The sequence below is a fragment of the Lygodium microphyllum genome, chromosome 18, assembly GCF_053477565.2.
Source record: "Lygodium microphyllum isolate KBCC chromosome 18, Lygodium_microphyllum_v1.1.10, whole genome shotgun sequence".
NCBI classification, from domain to species: domain Eukaryota; kingdom Viridiplantae; phylum Streptophyta; class Polypodiopsida; order Schizaeales; family Lygodiaceae; genus Lygodium; species Lygodium microphyllum.
The window spans coordinates 87799237-87822694 of NC_141152.1; positions in this window are offsets into that span (position 1 = coordinate 87799237).

The window sequence follows — 23458 nt, forward strand, 5'->3', positions numbered from 1 at the left end:
CTCCATAGATGCCTGCATGAATATACATTTGCTCTCCTTAGCAAAGAGTCGATGCTCTCTCAATATGTCAAACACCCTCCGAATGCGTGTCAAGTGCTCCATAGATGACTTGCTATAAATGAGGATATCATCAAAGAAAACAAGCACGCACTTGAACAAAAAGGGCTGTAGGATTTTGTTCATGAGGCTTTGAAAGGTGGCAGGGGCGTTAGTCAACCCAAAAGGCATCACAAGAAAATGGTAAAGTCCATGATTATTCCTGAAGGCCATTTTGACCTCATCTCCTGCCCGCATACGAATCACAGCGCAAGTCAATCTTAGTGAAAAAGCATGCCCCTTTTAACTCATCCAGCAAATCATCAATCCGTGGGATGGGGTAGCGGTTCTTCATTGTAATTTTGTTCAAATCTTTGTAGTCAATACACATGCGAAAGGAGCCATCTTTCTTTTTGACTAAGAGGACAGGGGATGCATAGGGGGAAGAACTCAGTTCAATGAAACCCATCTCCAGCAACTCCTTGATTTGCTTTGCAACCTCTTCACGCTTACACTTGGAGAGTCTATAGGGGGGTTTCTTCACTGGCTTGGAATGGGGCTCTAGGTCAAATGGGTGGTCCACTTGTCTCTTGGGAGGGAGGGATCTAGGCATCTGAAATAAGTCATTGTACTCCTCAAGCAAGGCCTACAAGGCAGAGTCATGTGATACTGTAGAGGGCTCATCAGAAGTGTTCTTATTTAATTGCAAAACAAAGATATGTGAGCATTTCTTAAACTCCCGTTTGAGTTGCTTTGCTGTAATGAGCTGAAAATCAACATGATCTCAAACTCCCTCGAGGTGGATAGGCTGTCCATGCATCATAAACTCCATGTAAAGCTGAGAGAAGTCCATAGCAATTTTCCCCAATTGTTTCAGCCAGTCACAGCCCAAGACAACATCAATGGGGCCCATATCTAGGGCAATCAGATCAACTAGTGCCACATAATTTTCAGACAAGCATAAGGGAACTGCGGGACATACATGTGTGCTGATTTCTTCTTCTTCGTTTGCTACTTGGACCTTCAACGGGTGGTGTAATGCCATAGGGGTACATTTCAACAGATCAATGGCTGATTTATTGACAAAACTATGAGTGCTTCCACTATCCACCAGGATAAAAACATGCTTCCCATTGATACTGCCTTGAATGCGAAGGGTAATGGGGCTACAGGAACCCGTCCAAGCATCCAAGGAGATCAAGTAGAGGGAAGTGGGAGGTAGGTGGGATGTTAAATCAAGTATCTGTGAGGGAGCACCACCCAGGTCAAAGGGAAACCCATCCTCTAGATCATAGAACTGCTCATGATCAACATCCTCCATGGGCTCAGTTTGGTCAATGGCTAGGTCATCCTCCTCATTGTGCGAATCTTCCATGACATACATGCTATGAACTTTGACCTTAGCTGTCTTGTACGAGAATTTGGAGGCATGATCAACAATGTACTTATCTCCACATTTAAAGCATAGGCCCTTTTCTTTCCGTTCCTTCACAACATTTGGGGAGATGAACTGTTGACTATTAGATCTATGGGAAGGTGATGCAGTGGACTGTTTATTTTCAACATACCGATTTTCAGCAATAGAGCTCGATGTTGTCCCAAAAGTGCCCATTCTTCTTTCAGCATGGAAGGCAGGGTAAGTGGGTACTTTGGGGCTGTTATTAGGCATAGAAGAACCTCGAAAGCCACCTCCATATGGGGCTAATAGTGAAGGGATGCGGGGAGGTCCAACACCTTGCTGAAAATGCTCATTCTTGAGGGTACTTTCTTGCATATCTCTCTGGCAGTTCGATTGCATCAAACAGTGTAGTGGGTTTTTGGGCCATGACATCATCCCGATAAACTCAATTCCAACCCATAGATGTACTTGTGCAGTTTAGCATCGTCACTGATGCTTTCCACATACATGGTCCAGTTCATGAATTGATTGGTGTAGTCACGTATAGTGAGGTTACATTGGTCAAGAGTGTACCATCTTCTTGCCAATTGTTCTTTTTCCACAGGGGACACGAAAACTTGGACCATATGCATTTTGAAATCTTCCCAATCAATGAACTGTTGGTTCTCCCGATTGATATAGCGCCACCAAGTGTGGGAAAAACCTTCCAACTAGAGAGAAGCAAAAAGTATTTTCTGATCATCAGTGTAGGGGTAGATGTTGAATTAGGACTCCAACTTGGACGTCCATTCTTCCAGTTCAGATGGTGAGGGGGATTGCCCATTGTACTTTGTGAGGATGACCTTGTCACTCAAATCATAGGGGCCATGCTGCCCATGAAATCCTTGTTGTCCATGCATCCCGTGGTGGCCATACATGCCTTGCTGTCCATACATCCCTTGTGGTGCATTGAGCCCATGTTGTCCATTATAGCCATGTTGTCCATGATTGCTAGGCTGGCCATTTGTACCATATTGTCCTTGATGGGGCTGATTCATATGTGGTGCATGGGGGCTCCTAAGTAGAGCGGGTGAAATTCGACCCAAGGTGGGAGAAGGCCTCAAGTGAATGTTGCCGGCATGGTGGACGGGGGAATTCAATAGGGGCTCATCATGCATATGAGAGGGTTCCCCGATCTCATAAGTAGAAGGAGAAATTCCATTAGTGCCAAGTATACCCTGTGGTCCATGCGATGGTTCTTGATGTGGAGGGCATCTAGACTCATGTCTAGAGTCATTGGTCTTCTCTTGGGATGAAGTGGTCACTAACTGAGCAACAAGAGCAGTGAGCTATTCCAAGGTCTGTTGGGGCTTTGAGTTTGAGATAGCCATGTGCTCGATCGCTTCATCAAACTTAGACATCATCTAGCAGTGGTTGGTGACCATATCAGTGTGGCGTTCCATATGACGGAGCTCATGTTGAGATAGAGGGTGTGATTAAGAAGGGCATACAGGTCCGTTTTAGGCATGTCCTCCTATATGTTACCATGGTAATCTTGCGCTGAGCTTGGTTCCTCATTCATGGAGGTTTGGGAGTCTCTAATCTCCCTCTGGAGTTCTTCTTGGGCCTTGCTTTTGCCTTTCTGGCCAGCCACCTCGATGCAGTCCACGGGACCTGTTGCCAGTAAAAAGGGCGTAACTCTTAGTAGGAAACTCTGATTGCTGAGGTTTTGGGCTCAAGTTGGAGGGGATAATGGCCTCTTCAAGATGAGATATTAACCTTTATGACAAAAAATGATCAGATTTTTCTGTAGGGGTTTTACAGTGCCGGTCCTGGAGCACAGTCTGCAACCTGTCCACAGTGACCCTAGTGCACAGAAATGGGCATAACTTTCACACCGTAATAAATTTGATTGGGGAGATTTTTTATTCAAACCGGAGGGGACAAAGTTCTCTTTAAGATGAGCTATAGGGTTTATCCCCAAATTTAGGACAAAATTTTCTACAATGGGATCTTTGTGACAATCCTGCATGACTATGACCAAAAACACTGCCTGGCATCATTGCATACCCATCAACTCTGCCATTCATGCATAAGTACATTCACTGCCATACATCTCCATTGACTGCATGTACCTCAAGTGGCATACATGGGTGCCATTATCATTGTGGGGTATCCAAGAGGGATCATTGTGGTAGGGAAGTGGGGCTTATGGAAGTACCTACACCTGCAAACAAGTATTGGGAAGTACCTACACCTGCAAACAAGTAGACATTTTTAATTAGCAATCAGCATGAGATGCATTGGAAAGAAGACATTGGGCCTTTTCATGAGATGCAAGGAATGATGAAGGTTGGGGTAGGGGTTACCTTGGCAGTCCAATGACTCATTGGCTGCTACTTACCCAATTTACAATGGCTAATATTCATCCAAGTTCATAAGACAAAGTGAGGGTTAATGTGAGACATTACAATGAAATTCGGGAAGAGGTATGATGCTTGTGTGCAATCTTGAATCTCTCCAACAATGGATTAAGCTCAACAAGTGGCTAAATTGAGAGATTAAGATCAGAGTGGCATACCTCTTTAATGCTTGTGATGATCGTTGAAACCCAAATCATCATGATGCTGCTTGCTCCATTGATCAAGTCCGATTGTTGGTTGGGCATCCGTAGAAGAGTGCTTCCGCATTTGAGTGCTCTTGCTGATGAAGAAGGCTCCCAAGCTTATCCCCGAGCTTGAGCTTCAAGAATGGGAAGCTTCAAGTGAAGCTTTCATGGCTGCCCGCAAAGCTCCCATGCATGCTGAGCTCAATGGCTTAATCCGGGCAAGAGGAATCCTTTACAGGCTAAAGGGGTTGTGTGGTTGAGCTCTCTAGGTCAGAGAAAACTTCAATTGGGAGAATCCATGGCTGCCCCAAACTGTTTCAAATAGTCCCAATTGCTGTCCACCATGGGAGTTGATTCCTGGGAGCAAAGGTGCCAAAGGGGGAAGGCCAAAGTGCTGGAATAGTGCCCTGGAATGGCAGGGAGGGGAGGGCAGCAAGAGGAGAAGTGGTAGGAGGGTTGGGGGAAAGTAGGACAACCAACACAAAATGCGCCGAAAATTGCGGGGCTGTCCTGTAGGCCTCCTGGACAGCAAATCCCCTCAGTCCACCCCTTGATCAGGAGCTTGGGAGGTCAGGAAAGAAGTCCCGGGGCTGGTTGATGATGGGGAGCACCCTCAGGTGAGATTTCTTGGGGTTTCTTTGGGCTGGCAGCCATGGCAGCTTGCAGGAGAAGAGAGAGAAAGAGGGATGAGGCAAAAAGTAACTAAGGTTTTGCCCTCTTCCAACTCCTGGGACTCTATAATTGGCCTAGAACCCTTAAAATTGTTTCCTTGTTGAAATACACCTTGAAAATGAGTATCCCCCAAGAAGCCTTGAAGTTTTGTGATGGGTTGAATCCACCAATAAACACTTGGTTGGAATCAATGCATCCTTTGGATTTGCAAGATGCATTGATAAGAGCAGGACTTATTTCCCAAGAAGTCCAACCAAAGTCCAGACCTTGGGCTTACAGAGACTAGAGTTTGGGGATGTCGAGAGCTCAAATTAAAAGGACAAAAGGAGAGAGTTAAGGCCAATGAAAGAAGCCAAGAGCAAATGCAATCAATGACTTTGTCCCCACTCAAAGAAGTGATCAAAGCCTGCGATGTTTCCACTACAATGAACCTGGACACTTCAAAAGGGAATGTCCCAAACTTGCTGGGGACCGTCGTCAAGGGAAATTCGAAAGCCAAGCCAGGGCTACCCGTGGCCACAATCATGTAGCATTGGGAAGGGCAAAAAATTCTAATATTACCATTAAAGGATTAGACAAAGAAGAAGATCCGTGCATGGAAGCCGAATTGAGAGGGCAACCGTTCATGCTACTCTCCATAAGAAGGGGCTGAACCGCCAATTATCGGTGATTCAAACACCATCAGACTACTAGGGTAAGGAATTCAAAACCCTGATTAACTATGGCAGCACTCATTCTTTCATTTCACCAACCTGTGCAAGAAGGTTAGGGATAGCCAATGTAGCTGCACCCACTTTGCTTGTCGAACTAGCAAATGGGCGAGAAATCACTTGCACTAGACAAACTACTAAGGTGGAATTCCTACTCGGAAACGAGCCCACAACTGTTAAGTTCAAGATAATGAATCTAGGAGTCCATGAATGCCTACTTGGGATGGATTGGCTAATCCCCAATGATGCTCACATTCATTGTGGAAAGGGTCAAGTCTCCTTTCAGAATCCTAGGGGTGAGCTAATTACAACACAAGGTGAAGTACGTAAACCAGAGATCTAGTTAGCTAAGGCAACGTGAATAGTTCAAGGAATCAGGAAGGGATTACCCGTCTATCTGATCAAGCTAAACAAACTAGATCAAGTAGAGGACACCAATGAAGAACCATCATGTCTAAAGGAATATGTGGATGTGTTCCTAAAGAAATTGACTGAATTACCACCACCTATGGAAGTGGATCATGAGATTGAGCTAATCCCAGGAGTAGCACCAATTGTGAAAAGGCCCTACAAGATGTCCATTCTTGAAGCTATTGAGTTAAAGGAACGACTCAAACAGCTACTGGACCAAGGGTACATATGCCCCAGCAGTTCTCCTTGGGGAGATCTAGACTTGTTCCGAAAGAAAAAGGATGGTACACTTCAACTTTGTATCGATTATAAGGTTTGAACCAAGTAACCATCAAGAACAAATACCCCATTCCAAGGATAGACGAGTTACTCGATCGACTGCAGGGAGCAAAAATTTTCTCCAAGATTGATTTTAGGTCAGGGTATTATGAGATCCGTGTCAAGGATGAAGATATTCCAAAGATGGCATTCAATACCAGATATGGTCATTTTTAATTCACAATAATGTCTTTTGGATTGACTAATGCCACCGCCACCTTTAACAGGCTAATGCATGATATTTTTAGACCATACCTTGATGATTTCATACTCATCTTCTTTAATGACACCTTGGTTTATTCCAAGGAGGAGGTGGATCATGAGTCCCAAGTTTGCATCGTCCTTGAGACCATGAGGACTCATAAGCTCTATGCTAAGAAGAAAAAGTGTGCCTTCCTAAAAAGTCAGATTGAATATCTTGGATTTATTGTGTTAAATGAAGGGATCTCTGTAGACCCGACCAAGGTTAAGGATGCCCAAGAGTGGTGTCCACTAGCTACTATTAAAGAAGTGTGTAGCTTTCTTGGATTAACATGTTGGTACAGGATATTCATTAAGGACTATGCTTTAATCGCAACACCCCTAACAAATTTGCGGAAAAAGTAAGTTGACATAGTGTGGATGCCCTCCGAACAAGCAAGTTTTGATCAACTTAAGCATATCTTGGTGTCAGCACCAATTTTGAAGCTCCGTGACTTAAGCAAGGAATTTGAACTTGTCACGGATGCTAGCACACTTGCACTGGGATGTGTACTAATGCAAGAAGGTCATCCCATAGCCTATTCCTCATGGACGCTAAAAACCCATGAGAGAAATTATGCCACCCATGACCTGGAACTGCTAGCAGTGATTCACATCCTCAAACTTTGGTGACATTACTTGCTTGGTAACAATTTTTCTTTGGTCATGGACCATAAGAACCTTAAATGGATCTTCACCCAGACCGATCTCAACATGAGGCAACATCATTGGATAGAAGTTCTGCAGGAGTATGATTTTGAGATCAAGTATCGAATGGGAAAAGAGAATGTGGTCGTTGATGCCCTAAGTCACAAGGCATTCCTCAAATCCCTTATCGTGGAGGAACCTTCAATGGCTGAATCATTGGCAACTATGGTGTCAATGCCTAGTAACTCTATCCTTGAACTAGCCAAGGAAGAAGGTAGCCATAATCCACAATATCTGGAGATGATAGGGAATTTTGGAAAAGGACCAAAACCCCACCAGACTCAAGGTCAACTATCAAGAATTCTCCAACAATGAGGGAGTTCTCTATTTTAGGACAATCTTATGTATACCCTTGAGCAAGAAACTCAAACAAAGAAAGCACATGACTCCCCCTTTTTAGGCCATCCCGGATACGTCAAGACCCTCAACACGGTCAAAAAGAGCTACCATTGGGGAAGGCTTAAGGGAGACGTGCTCAAATATGTCACAGAATGTTTGTCTTGCCATCGCATTAAGGCAGAACATGTCAAGATGCCTCGGAAGCTGCAACCTCTCGACATCCCCTAAATGAAGTGGGAATTTATCAACATGGACTTTGTTGTTGGGTTACCCTCAGTGCAAGGAGGTTATAACTCAATTATGGTTATAGTAGACATGCTCACCAAGGTTGCACACCTCATTCCAGTCAAGACAAATTATGAAGCTTTGAATATTGCCAGACTGTCCATCAAGGAGATATTCAAGCTCCATGGGTTGCCTAGAAGGATCGTTAGTGACTGCGGCTCCCTCTTCACATCTCACTTCTGGAGAGGGATATTCAGGGCCATTGGGACTCAACTCTGTTTCAGCACAGCCTACCCTCAAACTGATGGCCAAGCAGAGAGGGTCAACCAAGTCATTGAAGATATCCTTAGAGCTTATTGCAGTCGCGAACCTAGGAAATGGATCCAGTATCTACCATTAGTTGAGTTCGTCTACAATGCTTCCTACCAACAAAGCATTCAAATGACACCTTTTCAAGCATTATATGGGCATGATTATCGCCCATTGAACTTTTTAGATCCTACTTTAAGGGTAGAAGCTTCTAAAGAAATGCTCGAGGAAATGGATGAGCAGATTAAGGCCATCATACAAGATATTAAAGCCACCAGTGATAGACAGAAAGCCTATGCAGATCTAATAGACAAGAGTGACTCTTCAATGAGGGAGACATGATTTTTATTTGTGTACAGCCCAAGAGGAGTTCCCTATCATTAGGGGAATTTAAAAAATTGAGTCCAAGGTATTGTGGACCCTACAGGATCCTCAAATGCCTAGGGCCCAATGCCTAGAAAATCCAACTCCCTAAGAACGTAAAGGTTCACAATGTATTTCATGTTAGCCTACTAAAGAAATATTTATCCAATCCTAGCCATGTACTCAATGATCAACAAGTTGTAATGCAAAGCCAAGGAGTCCTTGAGCTCTGGCCAGCTAGAATCCTAGACATTCTGAAAAAGAGATTGAGGAGTAGAATCCTCAATGAGTACCTCATCCAATGGAAGGAATTTCCAGAAGAAGATGCCACATGGATTGATGAGAGTACTCTCAACCAACAATACCCCCAATTCCTTTTGAGATGAGGACATCTCGATTCCTTAAGGGGGGAAGAATGTAATATTTCCCCTTTATTTAATGTAAATTTTTCTTTTTTTAAGGAAAAAAGAAGAAAGAATAAATGCCTCCCCCCATGCCGCCAGCAGACGTACGTGGATATGGGGGAGTTCCAGGTGTCGACGGAGGTAGGAGGGGGCTGTCGTGTGCCAATGGGGGGCTGCCATTGATGACGTGTGGACCGTTGATGCCTCTAATGATCCCTTTCTGATCAATGGCTATCATCTAAAGAAGTACTTCCCTCCTTGGGGATCCTAACAATCATAGTCGACACACCCTTTTCCTTGTGGGCGTCGCACTGTCCTTCTCCTTGTGCTTCTGATAGCCCTTATGATCTTCCTCATGAGGCGGTCTTATTCTGCTAACCCTTCCTAGACACCTCCCATCCTTACTATGTTCTCCTCTCATCTGATCCAGTAGTGGTAATGTGGATGGTTCTGCTACATGGTATTTCTACCATTTCCCTTTTGAAAAAGGAAAAAAGAAAGAAAGAAAGAAAACAAACAAACTGTTATGGGAGAAAATGAAGAAATTCCTTGTCATAGTAGACCTCATTCCAAGAAAAGATGGAAACACCCTTGGATGGGAAGCTGACTATGGAAAAGGTGGTAACATCCCGCAGTTCAGGATAGCTGATTCATCAGCAGAACCTTTCTGTAAGCAATTTGAAGCCACCTCCCTTGGTGCGTTGTCTCTGCAATATCAGTCTTTCTGCCCTCCTTAACAAGGACGTTTCATACAAATCATTGAAGTACCAGATGTATCAACTACTTCTCTGGGTACGCATCTTCTTCAACACTCTGGTGACAACAACCCTCGACGCGATCTTCATCACCAACCCCTTGAGTGATGCAAGCTTTCATCTTAACAGGATGGGGACGTGAGTATGGGCTAGCCTATGTATCTATCAAAAGAGTGTGAGACAGAGGGTGGGGTGAGTGACCAGTCTTTCCCTTCAAATCAAACGAGAGGCAAGATGTGTGAATGGAGTGTTTCACACATGGGTTGGGCCTCTCAATGCACAATGCACGATATGTTCCTGTGCACTGCACCATAAGGCTCCCTGGCCTTCCTTCTTCTTACGCTGTATGCCAGCACAGGGTGGGATGCATTGTTGCACCATTGAATGCGCATAAGGCATATAACCTTTGCACAAGTGAATGGGAGGATTACATCAATGGGTTTCAGGAATGGGCTACCCTCTCTATCTTTCAACAGAGTGTGAGACAGAGGTTGGGTTGAGTGTGACTGGTGTTTCTTCTCAATCAATTCTGAGAGGTGAGATTGAGGGACGTTATGACAATTGGAGTCAGGTACGTTTCTGTTTTCCTATGCACACACGAGACGGGTCTCTGCCATCATCACAAGACACGTCACCCTATTCTATGCATTGTACTGCAAGGATCCCTGGCCTTCCTCCTTACACCTATGCCAGATGGGTAGAACACACGGATGCACTATTAATTGTGCACACTGGCGTACTCCCTCCCAATCACTTTCTCCTTGTTCAATTCTAAACTGGCCGTGAGTTATGGGATTTCATGCTTATTCATTGAGCGATGCGTGACATGGGATGGGCGACTGTTCTATCATCCTCTTGAGTGTGCTGGTGAGCTGAGAGTTCTATTCTTTGTCATCGACACTTGAATCGACAGACTTTATCGACAAAAGTACCTCCCTGGGTGTTGTTGCATGGTCCCTGTCGTGATGGACGTGTTCTTTGGCACGCCCTGGTTCCTCTTACTGCCTGATGGCGGCTTCAATCTTCTTGCATCAACAACGACAGCTCCCTTCAACCATCTATGAAATGTGCCAAGTGTTCCTAACCCTACTTTTTTGTTTGCAAGTGTATGTTATGTCTTAAGTGTGGGGATGCCAGGGTCTAGTCGGTTGACAAGTTCGTGGCCGTGTTGATCAATCTACTCTAACTGGTAAGGTCTTAAGTGTCGGGACACGTCCCTACGCGTCTGATGTGCATACCTCCTACATATAATATTACCCAATCATGCGTGTCTACCTCATACTAGTTTTTTTCTGATGGGGTCCCTTCCTCACCCACCCACCCTCGTACCCCTTGTCGCGTCGAGGCCATTTCCCTTGTGGTTGCTTTTATTGCGCAAATTTTCCTTTTCTATGTGAACATCTCCTATGTTCACCAAACTCCTGATCCAACCTTATGGCCTAGTTCATCCCTTCGAATGACACACTTTTCCTTTTTACATCCTCCTGTTCCGGTTTACTGTTTTTGTGTTATTCATTTTTAAGTTTTACACGCACAATTAGATGTATTTATATGCGAACGTGTCGTTATCGCTTCGGAACAATGATCTAACATACCACCCCTGTCCTATGCTTTCCCTGCGATATTTTTGCTTTTAGTCACCTATCATTTTTACGTACGGTTTGTTCGTAATTAATTTTTGTGTGGTTTCGTGCCTTTTTCGCATATGTTTTTGACTTTTTTCCATGTGAACCTGCCCTATTCTCCTCATAATTCAATTCTGACTGGCTTCCCTTGTTTCTACAAAATTTAATTTTTTGTCCACCTTGTTTTGACCTCTTGATTTTTTGTTATTAATTTTTAATGGTGTTTTTAAGCTTTATTTTTATGTTTTTTCCATGTGAACGCCTCCTAACCCCATCCAAACTGCAACTTGATGTGGCAACCCTAAAGATTCTATTTGTCCTGATATTTTTTCTTTTTCTTGCCCTCCATTCCAGTGCACCGATCATTCTGTATTAATTTCTGTATACCGTTTCGAGGTTGATTTTTGGTTTTTTTCAATGTGAACGAGTCTTATCTCCATCGGAACTGTGTTCTAACATGATAGCCTTGTCTCTATAACTTTTCTCACAATTTTTCTTTTTTTTGTGTTTCATTTCGGCGAATGGATTCTTTAATTTTAATTGTAGTATAGGCTTTCAAGCCTATTTTTTGCCTTTTTTCCATGGGAACGCCCTGATTTGATCCCGGCCACCCTGTTGTACTTTTCCATAGTCTCCTCTCACCTTTTGGCCTAGTTTTCCTTTTTATCGCATTGCGTTCCGATAAATAGTTTGTGCGTTATTAATTTTTCTTTGTTTTGCCATGTTCCCTCATGCTTTGCCTCGCGCGTGAACACATGCATTTTTGAATTTGTGCGCTTCGAGACACCTTGTTCTCTTCGTGCCCTTTCATCCCAACATCCCGGTCATGTTCAATCCCGTCACTGCAATTTTTTTTACCCCGGTACATATGCACGGGACGAGGGCGCGCTTCCCTTTTTCGGGTTTTCCTTTTCTTTTCCTTTCCCTTTTTTAAAATAAAAGAAGAAAAAAATAAACAATTCCCTCCCTCAAAACACACAAAACATTAAAACCACAAAAAAAAAACAAAAACAACAACACAAAAACCAAAATCAAACAATAACAAAAATAAATCAATAAATAAATAAAACAATTAAAAAAAACTAACCCAAACAACAAAACCACCAAAAAAACAAAAACAAAAACAACAACCACAACCAACAAACACAAAAAAAAACAATGAATTAAAGGAAAAAAAAACCAAACTTTTTAAACAACTATAACCAAACAACAACAAAACAAATAATAATAAACCAAATTTAACCAAAAAAACAAAAAAAACACACCACATAACCCCCTACCTTAAAAACATTACCACTAACATTTACAAAAAAAAAACGAAAACAAAAAACCAATTTTAAAAAATCCAATTAAAAAAAAAAACAACGGTTGGCCCTTCCCCCTGCGGCCAACCGCTAAGCTCCTCTTCCTCTTCCTCTTCTTCTCTCTCTTCATTTCCCTCCTGTGCGGCCTCCTCCTCCCTCGCCTCCATCCTCCGCGAGGGGGAGGGGGGGGTCACTCATGAATATATGTATATATAACGTGAGTTCAAAATAAGGGGTTTTTAAAACACCATTTTTTATATACAGAAGGGTGTCATATAAAGGGGTTACTTACAGATTGAATAGAAAAGGGTTATGTTTTATTCAAGAAAAATTTATAGATTAGGATATTTATAAATAGGCCACGAATGCACGTTATATAGAGAATATATATATAGTGAACCCCCCGAGCCTCCATCCTCCTCGTCTCCTCTACTCCCTCCACCCACGCCCTCCTTCTCTGCCTCCCTCTGCCTGCGCCGGCGACCTTGGCGCCTCCCTCCCTGCCTCGCCTCGACCTCCTTCCCTTCCTTCCTCCTCCTCGTCTCCTCCCCTCCTATCGTCCCTCCTCCTACGCGGCTCTCGTCCTCATCTCCACCTCCTCCTCCTCCACCATCTTCCTCCTCCCCCTCCTCCTCCTTCCCCCTGCCTCCCCCTGCCTCCCCCTCCTACTCTGCTGTCCCTTTTCCACCATCCTCCTCCTCCCTCGCTACCTCCTCCGCGGATGCCATCTTTAAACCCCCCCTTCTAAATTTGGCCCCACCCCCATTTTGACCCTCCCCCCCTAAAATTGACCCCCCCATCCTTAAATTTGGCCCCTCCCCCATCTTTGACCCCCCTCCCCCCATTCTAACCCCCCCTCCTACCCCCCCTTCTAAACCCCTGTTTCTATGCCCTTCCTAAGCGCCCCCCCCCCCCCAACTCCCATTATCCCCCGGTGGCCTCATCACCCCCGTTCCCACCCTGCTCCATTCATGGACCCTCCACGCGAAACACGGGGTCGTCACGCGTGGACATCGAGACGTGATTGTGTTTATGAGTTGCCAGCGAGCATTCACGCACGAGGACGTGCATCCAGACTTGTCCTTGCGATGGTGCATGCTCAGCCATTTACATGCAGCAGTTGACACGTAGCCCCGCGTACCTATTTTTAATTTCAAAACCTGATTAAAAACCCGAGAAAACACTTAAAATCCTAAAAAGTTATTTTAAAATCATAAAAACTTAATTTAAAAAAGAAAAATAATTTACCAAATTGGAATTTTTTTGGTTTATTTTCTTGGTTGAAATGCAGAAAATCAATTGCAAAAAAATCACAAATATTAAAAATCCTTCAAAATCCATTGAAAATTGAACAAAATTCATTAAAAATCATAAATAATTTCAGAACAATTTCAAAAAATTCCACCAACTCATCTAAATATTTCTAGAATGTTTCACATGTTGAAAATGCTTTGCCAAATAGTTCAACTATTATTTTAAGGTAAAAATGCTAAATTCAATACCTAAATTCATGGAAAAATAATTTTCAATTCCGAAAATAAGCTGAAAAATATTGGATAAATCCAAAAACATTGTTAAAACTTGATAGTCTATTTTTCACTCATGGAGGACTGCTGAAACCTCACCATAAAAAATTACAACATATTCATGTGTCCCATCTATCCCATTTTAATCTTAAAAAAAAAACAAACATCGGATATCACCTCTAAAATAATTTTTTTAAAAAAATAAAAATAAAAAATAACATAACAACACAATCAAAAAAAAAAATCGCGCACATCAAACAAATATACCTCCATTAACCTTGCCTTGACGGTTCACATCATTTTCAGTCCATGGTTTTTTCTTTTTTAGACTGCTGACTTGCATCTTGGGATTGAGACATGCGCATTCCATTTCATTATATACACATATACCCACTTCTAGATACTTCTCTTTTTCTCTTTCTATTTTTTATTTTTCGCTACCCCAAAATTCACGATTAATTCTTAAAATCAATCCTAAATAACACCATGGCACGCACACTCCCACCAAAGACACATTTTTTAATAAATAAAAGTAAACCCGCTGTTCACTTAGTACGCGCTTTGTGCGCCTTACAAACACATCTAAGTGCTAAACACACTACACAAAAAGTGCTAAACTCATAATTTTTAATCAATGAATATTAGAGACCTGAGTCTAGGTATCGAAGTGTGGAATTTGTTAAAAGAACCGTTTTACATTAATAAATTGTAACTAACAATTTAAAAATGAATCGTCGTTTTCTTATTAAGGTTTACAACCTAATTAAATTTCAACCATTGTTAATAATTTATTAAAATAAACCCTTCACTAAAATCATTTCCCTCACTCCACTTTTTTTTCCTTTTCAATAAATGCATTTTGTGGGATGGGCACGTGCAGTCTTTTGAGATGACATTACTTATCGAAGTTCTGGTTATGTCTTGAGAGGGTTATTGAGGTATTATGGTTTGATTGTATGATATGATTACGGGTGCAATCTATAGTTTTCTTTTCTACCCGATACCAGGGTCTCGGGTGCATGTTTGTTGCATCGCATAAAGCTTTTGGTCGCATATGTGTAGGGGTTATGCCAAATTTTTTCTAGGATGTGGATTGTTTGGGGTGGTCAGTCAGTTAGGCATGCCTATGTGTGTTTATTCTGGTCGATTTCTTTTTTATAGATATTCTGTTGTTTTGCAAGCATTCACTGTGATTGTATGTGTGTGTGGTGTGTGTGTATATTCCATCTGAATGGTGCCTCAAGCTCCTTCTCCTATTCAGTATGTCCCATTAATCAATAGGGATTATTCTTTCCTACTGACTTTTGAGCCTATTGTGAAAGCTGGCCTTGCATCTTTTGTGGCTGCTCCACTCCCTGTGATTCTAGACGATCCAGCCCTTTGTGATGAGCTTCTCGCGTCATACAGTAAGAAATTGAGCTTGGCTCGTGGTACTTCCATGTTCCTGACACCTAGAGGGTTAGGGAAGGCTTTGTCTCTTCCCTATAAAGAAGAACCCTTTGTCACAGCCACATAGTTATTCTCAAATGAAGAGATCCTCAAGTTGTTATAGAAGTAGACTAAAGAGGTCCTTGATGTTAAGAAGATGATTAACACTTCAGGAGTGTCTTTCTCAATGATAATTGATTCTCTGTGGAAGCTAGTTTGTCAATTTCTCCAAGACAGGTTCATGCCTGCCAAGACACCATCTCACTATTTGTCCAATGAGCTCTTCACAGCCTCTAGGATGGTTTTAAAAGGGGTTGCCATTGACTATAGTACTTACCTTCTTACGAAGATGGACCATCATTTTGTCAAGGTGACTCGAGGGAATGTTACCAATGTAACCTATAGTTCATATTTATATGCTTTCCTGACATATTCAATCCTTAAGAAGCATGTTTTACCTCCTCCTCCATCTGATGTAGTCCCTCCCTCTCCACCTTTAGAAGATTCAGAACCCATTGACATAGAGGATACTAACTCCCCTCCTCCATTGGTTATTTAGCAGAAGCGCTTGAAGCGTATAGCAGAGATAATTCCACTAGTCATTCCTTCAGTGTCAGTTCCTGCTACCTCTGGAAGTGACCTCCTTGCCTGCCTTAGATGCAACAACTTATTCAGAGCACATCGAGAGGGTTCTTTGGATATATCAGTTCCTTCATTGAACAGCTTAGTGACAGGGGATGCCATTCCTTTCCTTTGTAATGACATCTAGAGTTCTATTGAACTATCAATCACAGCTTGTGTTCAACAGTTATATTCTTCTTTCTATGAAGAATTGATGCAATACAAAGACCAGATACATAAGGCAACCACAGAGCTAGCCTCTGCTAAAGACACTCTTTCCGATCTATTGAAGCAGATGGAGCAGTAGAAACAAATGATTGAGACCCAGAGAAAAGAAATATCTTCTTTGAAAACTCGATTAGTGGAAGCTCAGTCAACGGTCACTAGAGTTTTGGAAGAGAGAGAAAATGTCCAAAGAAGCTCAAGAGTTTAAGACTCTTCTGGATACGAAAATGTCATCTTTGCAGACTGCTCACAATACAATGGAATCCCAAGCTTCCCAGATTAAACAATTGAAGGACTAATTAGCGTAGTCACCCCTCCATCCTCCAAGTCCCAGTATCCCTATGATTCCTTCTATATCTCAGCAAGACTTGGCAGTTCTCTGGAGACAGGCCACATTATGTCCGTTGTTTCAAGCTAAAGTGAAAAGATTGCAGTCCACGATGGATTTATTATGATCTACATTTGAGCAATTTCAGGAGTATGTTCCTTCTGACCATTCCTTTTTTGTCCACTATCAACTGCAAAAGTTGACCTTCTATATTAAGTTCTCAACGATGGATCTACCTCTTCCAGAGGATGGTTCAAGTGGAGCCTGGTCTTCTAATTTACTGAAAAAAGTTGTCCATATGGTCTTTGAAGATTTTGTGACGACGGATACCATGTTGCTATCTTATATGTATCTACGAGGTGATCTGTTAATTCCAGATGATGTAGATCTGGCTTGGTATTTAGGGGATGTGGTCTTACAAGATGCCTTATATGTCAACCATTTGGAGTTGAGGATAGATGAAATGTTTTGGTGCTATTCTTATAAAGTGGCTACTTGCCCTGACACTTTATGGCATTTAATGATTGATTTTGTAGTCCTGAACCAACGATAGAATACAATCTCTACTCATGTGCAGAACACTAACCAACTGAGGGTGGATCTTTTAGCTTATCTTTCCAAGAACCATCCATTTGATTCATCCTTCTTTGATGCCTACCATCAATTATCTATTTTAGGTCCCTTTATTCCTAGCTTATTGTATTATTAACAAATGGCCCATCGCTATGATGCTTATTTTTCTCTTTATCAATCCAACTCAGTATTGATCTTACCTCTCCTTTTCCAACCCCATGGTTTTCCTCAAATTTCAATCTTTACATATTGTTCTTTCATTGAAGATCGAGTGTTTTCCCCTTCTTTGCCTTGTACTTTCCCATCTATCCATATACCTTCGATTTTTCTTGCTTATCAACTAACACCTTTCCTAACTGATTCACCTAAATTTTTAGCTAATCCTTTTGTAGATTATTCCTCATTTTATGATTTTGTCTATCCATCTCTTCATCCTCTTTTACTCATTCCTCTTCCATCTCCTACCACTTCTATTTCTCAACCCCCTTTGTTGGTTAGTGGGTATGAAGGATTTGATCAACAAATTCCAAGAAGAAGAGGATGGAGCTCAACTGATTCTCTCACGGGACCACATATTGATTGGCCATTAATTCTAGGGGATTGGACAACTGCTAGTCAAACGTACCAAAATTATCTCCATTTTTCCCAACATTATTCACAATCTCTCGATCCTTTATTAGTGAGATTGACAACCCATTTTGCTTGGTACCTAGCATATATGAGGCATTCCCATAATGACCAAAAGGCCATTCCAAAGCTTTGTATGAATGTCAATGTGAATATTGATTCCCAACAATTGGATGTCCTATATTTTCATGCCCTTTGTTTACCTAGCAGATACCTTGTTTTGCTAGAATGAATGTGCAACCTTCAATTGTTTTAGAATCCTCCAAAATCTTTTGTGTATGAGTCTTTATCCATGGATCATTTTCGTAATCATCAAGCTTTCAAGAGGGATCATCTTCACTGATACCCCTGAATGTATCTTCTATGCTTCTTAATGATTTTTTTTAAATTTGGAGGTGCCATTCAGATGGTTGTTTTGTGTTTGTGATGTATTAATTTTTATGTGATGAGTTCGTGCTGGTTGAATCATTTGTTGGAGAGCTCTCTTTTCGACTATTGACACTGATGGTGATGGTGGATGGAAAATCTACGATGCAAAACTGAGGAACCTCTTATATCCTTTATGAATTTGTCATGACTTTCTATTGTTTATAAGATATGTTAATACATAACAATGTTTCCCTTTAGTAGTATTCTTTCTTAGATACAGGTGATAAGTTGGGGTCATGCTTGGGTGATTATTGAATATACTACAAAAGATCAAATTGAGCTCTTTACTGCACTTACATTCTTCTTTTCCTTAGGTCACGAGGATGCTTCCTTTTTAAGTGTGGGGATATGTTGAGAGTGGAAAAAGACTGAATTTTTGACTGATTTGTGTTGTTTCTGAGGTCTGAATAGTTGATTTTTGATGGATTTTGAGTGATGTTTAGTTGTTTTTGGAAATGTTTGAGAGTGTTTTGGATTATATTGATTATGTTTCGAAATATCATGATGATTCTTAGTAGAAATACGAAGCTCTGTGATGTTCTGGTAGGTTATGTTGAGGTTTTGATACCTTCTGTTTAGCTTTTATTTTATTCTGATTTTCTTCTGTATGAAGCATGGATTGATGATTGATGAAGGTTGAGTCTTCTAAAATCTTATTGAATAGTTTTTGATAGTTTGGAATGGTTTTGGTATGAGTTATGAGGATCTGTTGTTCTCTGATGACCTTCTGTAACCCTATGTAGACCTTCTGTAGAGCCTCTATCTCTGCTCTATTCCTATTTTGTTCTGTTATGTAGATCTTCTGTAAGTGTTCTGTAGAATGTATGTGTGACTTTGGGAAATTTTTCTACAGGGTAGATGAAGAAGGTACTACAAAAGAAGAAGAAGAACTTGAAGCAGAAGATGATGACTTTGAGTACACAATTGACCTTGGGAATGATTATGTAGGGTTGTGGCCCATCCAAAAGGATGTGCATGTTTAGAGGGGGTGGATATTGTGACATTGGGAATCCACTTACAAAAACCTCCAGAGGATTTCTATTACATAAGATTTCAGCATTCTTAAGTAAATGTCATGTTAATATTTTTTTTGCCATTCTTCCATTCTTGTAAGTACTTGTTTCCAAGATATGATGCCAAAAGACTCAATGTATGCAACTATAACTCAAGATTGTATAAGTAGTAGTAGTATCCAAAAACTATGCACCAAGGTCAAGAGGAGAAGAACAGGTTTGAAGACAAGTTATAGTGTGAAAGGGGATAAGTTTGTGGGCTACCCATGATCATGCAAATAAGGAGTGTCTACTATACATGGAACAAGCTCAAAAGGTATCCAAAATAGGGACTAAGGTGAAGAGTAAGTAGGGAAAGAGGGAGACCTTTGTGGATAAAGAAAAAACATGGAACAACAAAGGAAAGGGATTTTGCGCGATCTTTTCATTATGGACAACAGGCTTGGATACTATAGGAAATAGGGCAACAACATGGGGTATTGATCTTGGCAACCTAAAGAGGTTATTGATACATTATTGTGCTATCATAAATAGGGAAAAAAGGGTGTACAAGCTGTATACAACAAATATACTTTGATTTCCTCAATCTATAGCTTATATAGGGTCAATCTCTTGGAGTATTTGCTTGCTCAGGGAGTAGATGCATGGTCTACTCTTTGAGCATACTTTGAAGATTTTTTGGGACAGCTTAAGAGTGACTTTTGGATGTTGTAAGAGACAGAAAATACAAGGCGGAAGTAAAGAATGGAGGCCCATACAAGGTTTTCATCAAAATCAGTTTATACCAACTCTTGGTCTTATGCCTAGATGTTGTCAACTTCTTGATTTGCCATGTTTTCTTGAATTGATAATGTATTTTGAGGTTCTTAGCATTGAATATGGTTTAGGTGTGGTAGAGTATTGACTTACATCAGGGTATTTACTAAGCTATAGTCTCAAAGCATTTTGGGAAATCATCCCAAGTCAATGTTCATGCTTGTGCACTAGATAAATGTATTGGATGTAACAAAGTTGCTCTATTGAACTATACATGGATCAAAGCATCTTGATTGCACCTCTATCTATGTCTCTTGAAATTGTAACTCTCTACAACCATTGGATGATTTTCAATTGTCAGTACAAGGTAAACCATTGGATTTACATCCAATATAAGAGACTTTAAAGAACAAGCTAGTCCAAAGAGAAATGTAGTTTCAACAAGTCCTATATTTCCAAACACCACCACAAGTGCATGATCATATTGAAGAGTAGATTAAGGCACTCACAAGAACAACTGAGCATATGGAGTGCCACATCATAAAGGACACCTCTCATGGGGCCTTATCACCCAATGAGACCACCTCATGAGGGTCATACTCTATCCTCATTCCATCATGCAAAATGTAGTTGCCCTAATGATCTAAGAGAAATATTTGTATGGGTTTCTTTAACCCATTCGATAGGGAAACAAGCTCATAATTTTTGTCATGTTGGCATTACGTAAACCTTTTATGCCTAGTTCGGAAAATGATCCTCAACAATAAGTATCATATTGGCAACACCCATTTTTCCAAAGCTTTCTATAGGATCTTTAGAATGTCTTATACACAATCTCAAGAGAGGGATCAAGAGAGTGTCAAGATTGTGGGAGAGAAGGAAGGAGTCTCACTTGTAGCTTTCTTGCTTGCACAATGGGGGAATACACACAAAGATGGAGGCTGAAGACAGTTTTCCTCTTCCTAGTTGTGTAAGCCAAAAGAACTCAAGTACATAGAAATAGAAGAACCCTATATATGGGTCTCAAACCAAACTCAACTAACTAAGGTGGCATACTAACTGAGCCACGAACTAGAGTAGATAAGTATAGCTGTCATCTAGCTATTATTCATGGGCGGTGTACCAACCGCATCTGCAACTGACAAGTCGATGACATAAATGCATAACGGTCACCCTGGCATATCACGAGTGGAGCTCGATATCTCAATACTCCCCCTCGAGCTCAATCCCAATTCCTGCACACCAAGCAGGTCCCTGAACTTGCGCAGCTTCTCTGCGCCCAATGCCTTCGTGAATATGTCAGCTACTTGATCCTCTATGCTGACATAAACTAGATCAATAAGACTTAGTAAAACCCTCTCCCACACATAGTGATAATGCACCTCAATGTGCTTTGTTCTAACATGATAGACTGGGTTATTTGCCAAGTGTATACTACTCATGTTGTCACAATAAATGACAACTGGCCCATCTGTAGACTGATGCATATCATAAAGTAGCTTATGCAACCAAGCTACCTCACATGCAAGCCATTGCTGCGCCCCTGTACTCAGCCTCTCTGCTCGATAAGGCAATTGTAGGCTGTTTTTTACTGCTCCAAGTGACTGCAGCACTCCTAAAAGAGAACACATATCCACTGGTAGATCATCTATCAGAAATACTACCACCTCAATCAGCATCAGTGTATCCATACAATTGTATCTAAACCCCAGTCTCATAAAGTAGCCCATACTACAATGTGGACTTCACATACCTGAGTATGCGTCTAGCCGCATCCAAATGCGGTTTCCTTGGAGCCTGCATAAACTGACTTACCAATCCAATAGCATAGCTCAAATCTAGCCAGGTAATAGTCATATAAATCAAACTTCCTACTATGTGTCTGTACATAGTAGGGTCTTCGAGAAGCTCACCTGCATCTGTGCTCAACTTCACATTCTGCTCCAAAGGAACTGAAATAGGCTTACAGCCTGTCATCCCATATTTGGATATGCTTCCTTTGATGTAGCCATAGCAATGACTGCTCTTACGGTTGCCATCCTTGCAACTGGACTGAATGTTTCTTCATAATCAATGCCATATGTTTGTGCATACCCCTTGACTACTAATCTTGCCTTGTATCTGTTCACAGAACCATCTGCATTGTGCTTCTCCTTATAAATCCACTTACAACCAATTGCATTCTTATCTTTAGGCAAAGGTACCAATTCCCATGTAGCATTTGCTTCCAAAGCATCCATTTCTTCATCCATGGCTTTCTCCCATTTTTCTTTTCCCATGGCTTTCTCAAAAGAAGTGGGTTCTGGTTCCTATATCACTTTGACCATATATGCATAGTGAATGGCTGTAAATCCATCATATTTCAGCCTATCCACAGGATACCTAGCTCTAGTAGACCTGCGCAAAGTAGGTTCACTCCCAGGTGCTCTCAAAACATCCCTGGTCTTCCTTACTCCAGGTGTAACAATAGAAGGAATACCCAACTCATCATCAATGCTCTGTTCTGAGCCACTGGATTCACCATCCACATAAGAGTGACCTGCATTCACATCAAACATGGGCTGATCTACCTTCTCTTTTCCTTTTCGTGATACGTGCATACCACTATCTGCATTGCTTTGAGAAGATTCTCATGATCTCAATCTGCCTGTCCATGGCGAAGAATGTGAACCACTGCTAGAGGACGCTCCAGGTCCACTAATATCTTGTGACTACTGCTGTGAATTCTGTGCAGCATTACCATTTTGTGCATCTACATTATCAATCACATTTACTGGTTTATACCAGCTACTCATCTCATCAAAAACAACATCTCTGCTCACTGTAAACTTACGAGTACAAGGGTTAGAGAATAACCAATAAAGATGCACTTCTCAGCTTTTGGATCCAACTTGGATCTCAACTCATCTGGCACATGAACATAGGCAATGCAACTAAAAATTTTCAAATGAGAAATATCTGATTTCCTACCAGTATACCTCTCCTTTGGAGTCATGCCATGTATTGCTGCAGTGGGAGTCCTGTTCATTATGTAGACTGCAGTAGCAACTGCCTCAGCCCAGTAAAAATCTGGCAGGTCTTTTTATTGAGCATGGCACGAGATACCTCTCCAATATGTCTGTTTTTTTCTTTCTGCAATTCCATTTTGTTGTGGGGTATGACTACATGAATATTGCTGCTTTATGCCATGCTCCTGCAAGGACCTTGCAAACTCATTTGAGAGGTACTCTCCCCCTCCATCTGACCTTAGGCATTTTATTTGCATGCGTGTTTCTTTTTCAACCATAGCTTTAAGAGTTTTGAAATGCCCAAAAACTTCACTTTTCTTTTTCATAAAATACACCCAAATTTTTCTACTATAGTCATCAATAAAAGTGACAAAATAATGACAGCCTCCAATAGATGCAGCTTTAGTAGTCCACACATCAGAGTGGATTAATTTCAATGGCTTCTTACTCTCTTGAACATGTCTAGGAAATGGTTTCCTTGCCTGTTTTCCAAATTGACAGGCTTCACATACCTTATGC